The 3,235-nt window shown below is 31.6% G+C and overlaps 1 long non-coding RNA gene across 1 annotated transcript; it reads left to right on the top strand.

The window, feature by feature from the left end:
• The first annotated feature begins 850 nt into the window (after window positions 1–850).
• On the top strand, window positions 851–3,025 carry LOC136816665 (uncharacterized). The gene is made up of 4 exons (XR_010847963.1): window positions 851–924; window positions 1,465–1,610; window positions 1,863–2,011; window positions 2,912–3,025. It is a non-coding gene; the product is annotated as an uncharacterized lncRNA (long non-coding RNA).
• Window positions 3,026–3,235: the final 210 nt, after the last annotated feature.

Here is a 3,235-nt window from a genome sequence, read left to right as displayed (position 1 = left end):
AAAAATAAATCATGCAGCACTTGGTCCCACAAAATTGGGAGAAACTTAAAAGTGTGCATGTGAAATCTCAGAGATCATAAAGGCACATAAAATAGTGAATAATGTTTTTCATCCTACTTGTGTGACAAAAAGATTTAAGATATTATAACTCATACTAAAGTATACAATACAAAGTTTAGGCGTTGGGTGAATTGCAGAAAAATAGTACAATGTCCCGTCCGCATCAGACACTTTTTGAGGACCCATAACTCAACTTTGGCAAATGCAATTTCTAAGAACTTCACATTTTTGTGAACTCTACTAAATAGCCTTCCTTGGATTGTTCTAGAATGTTTTTGTTACAGCCCAAATCTTGAGAAAAATGTTGCGGACGGGACACTTTCTTGCGGACAGGACAAAAAGTATTTCACTCATAGCTAGTACATGTAAAGTCAAGAAAAATGATACTGCTGTAAAAAGCATGTTGTTCCCTATAGTTCATTGGCTTGATACAGTTAGAACATTAAAATTGTAAAAAAAAAGAGAAATTAAGACTTTTGTGGCGTTGCGGACGGAACAAATTTTTGGACCGTATTAGTTTTTACCAGTTAAAAAATTCAAAATAGATTATTTAAAGGCAATAAATGTCTTTAATGCAAGAAACTGTTTAATATGTCACGACAAAACAAAAGAAGGGGTCCTCTAGTTCCCAGATCTTGACTTGTAAGCATAAATGGAGCTTTTGTTGCGGATGGGACATTGTACTATTTTTCTGCAATTCACCCTGTTCTTGCTTCCCCTCGTACCAACTAGGTTCAGAAAGACTTTAATTAAATTTAGAAAACATAAAATTATATTAGAAAACGGGTCATTATTACATCAACAAGGTAATCCAAAAATGGCTATCAATAAAACAATTCTCAACAATCATTGACTACTTTAACGGTAATCTTTGTTTCTTTTGATCCAATACAGTTTGAAATTCTTGTATACTTTGCAACCTTTCCAATTATGCAAGGAAAAAACTGGATTGTATGCTGTTGAGAGCTTAAGTATTCTACCTCTCGTGTGCTATTGTCCGCGTGTTTATACTTGACAATGCAAAAAAGTTCTTGTCGACTACCTTAAGGGAGGAAATTTTCACGGGAAGAAATTTCCGTGGAATTTAAGTGTGCTTACTTTGCTTGATTGTTCGATGCTAGACAAGACATAGCTCAGGAAGTAAAAAGTATAGTTTGATAAAGCCTCCCTGCTTTTCCCAGACCTGTCCTCTGTAGTCGAATTTCAGCCTATAATAGAGGTCACCCTGGTAGCACATTGTATAACACAGCATAAAACTATGACCATTTAATGATATGATTTATGATAAACAATAAGGAGTAACATATTTAATAAAGTTCCATCAATGTCAATTGCATTTCTACAATTGTTCTTCATTCTATTGATTATGGCTCCATATTATTCATTTGTAATTTTTTATTTCAGGAATATCGGTGCTGGTCAGCCAAAATTCACGGAGACGTCCAAAATTTTAAAATTGATTACAAACAAAGAAAACAGCATAAAATTTCAAAAAATGGAAGCATGGTTACTGAAAAAAAAATAAAGCCAGGACTTTACATCTCATCAAGGTCTCAGAAAGTTTCATATAAACTAAATGAAGATCATGATGTCCAAAATCTGATTGATAAAATGATTTTCTTTAAGTTTATCAGCTACTTTGTTCTCTATTTAATCACTTTGGCTATTATAAATAAACAACATCTGTACCTCCCACCACACACTTTTCATCTTCACACCAGGTTTCCATTATCATTACTAAGCAATTTTTCTGATTCATTCAAGTGTTTCAAGGTATAAGTATCCATTTGCATTTTTTTTAGATTCCGATTCCAGTCTCCATAAACCAGTATTTACATCAATATCAACGTAACGAGAGGGAGTTTCCTTTCTATCTGAACATTACGGCGTAGACATAAAGGATTCATAATTATTGACTGATGGCATAGCCCTTGGTAATGAAAATATCCAGGTAAGACAAGCCTAGCTCTATACCATATCTCATCCTTAATTCAATCTCTTGTCAGTCCTGCGTTTTTTAGCATTCTTTTAATTACATTTTAAATCAATAAAAAAATTTAAATATATTTAATAATTTAATAATTTATATCTTTTGCATTTTCTTTTTATAAATCTTAGTTTAGACGGAAAAACAATTTTGTAAAATGACGACGAATAAATGTTAATAAATAACAAAATAAAATAAAAAACAACGAATCTCACTGGCAAATACTTATATTTCGCTAACTTTGTATCCTTACTATGTCTCTTTTAAAGGTTAATACACTTTTTTTTATAAGAACAATTTTATAAGAACAATGAGGCTCAAAAATGCCAAAAAATAAGAACTATTTAAGAACAGTGGAGAGGCTGAAAGTATTTTAAAAGTAGTTTTTTTGTTTAGTTATAGCAAAAAGAATCACTGGTTTCTAAAATCCTCTAAATAGTAAATCAAATAGCCAAAACTTGTTTTTTATCTTAGAAAAAATAAGAACAAAATAAGAACAATTCAAGGTTCAAAGTGCCAAAAAAATAAGAACAGCCGAGCCTCAGCAAAAATTTACTGGTTCTTATTAAAGAAAGTGTAGCTTCTCTCTATTTTTCAGAAGATTACTAAACAGGTCTAGTGTTTTTGTATCAGTGTACAAAATTATTGAACCATCAGTGGTAGTTTGTATTGACCCTAAAGAATATTTTGTTTCTGGTCCAGCTTGAAAATTGTCGTAACCCGGCCGAATTTTTTCTCTTTGAACTTTCCATTTTTTTCCAAATTTTCCATTTCAACATTTTCTACGCAAACAAGTGATCTAAACAATCTTTCCATATTTTCCATTATGTATGATTTTGTTAATGCTTTTGATTTTACTTCTAGGACAATTATCTCAGGGTCAAAAGTTGTCTTCGACGAAATTTACTGTATCAAAGCGATGATATCCCAATTAAAACAAACGGATCAGTTTGACTTTAACAGCGTTACAAAACAGCTTGAAAGAATTATGGTACAAGCCTCCCTTATATTTCATAGTAACAGAAACAATTTCTAACTGTAGGTTTGATCTCTCATAATTTCAACAATATCATCATATTTATCTAAATTGAACTACATAGGGTCACCCAAGTTGACAAACAACGTCGTTTTTCTTGGCTGCTAAACTTTTCTGAACAATTTAAGGAAAAAATTTATAAAAAAGGAAAA

This window comes from Clytia hemisphaerica, unplaced genomic scaffold, assembly GCF_902728285.1.
Source record: "Clytia hemisphaerica strain Z4C2 unplaced genomic scaffold, Clytia hemisphaerica genome assembly, whole genome shotgun sequence".
Taxonomy (NCBI): domain Eukaryota; kingdom Metazoa; phylum Cnidaria; class Hydrozoa; order Leptothecata; family Clytiidae; genus Clytia; species Clytia hemisphaerica.
Note: the sequence above shows the minus strand (reverse complement) of the source record. Positions and strands in the feature narration are given on the sequence as shown.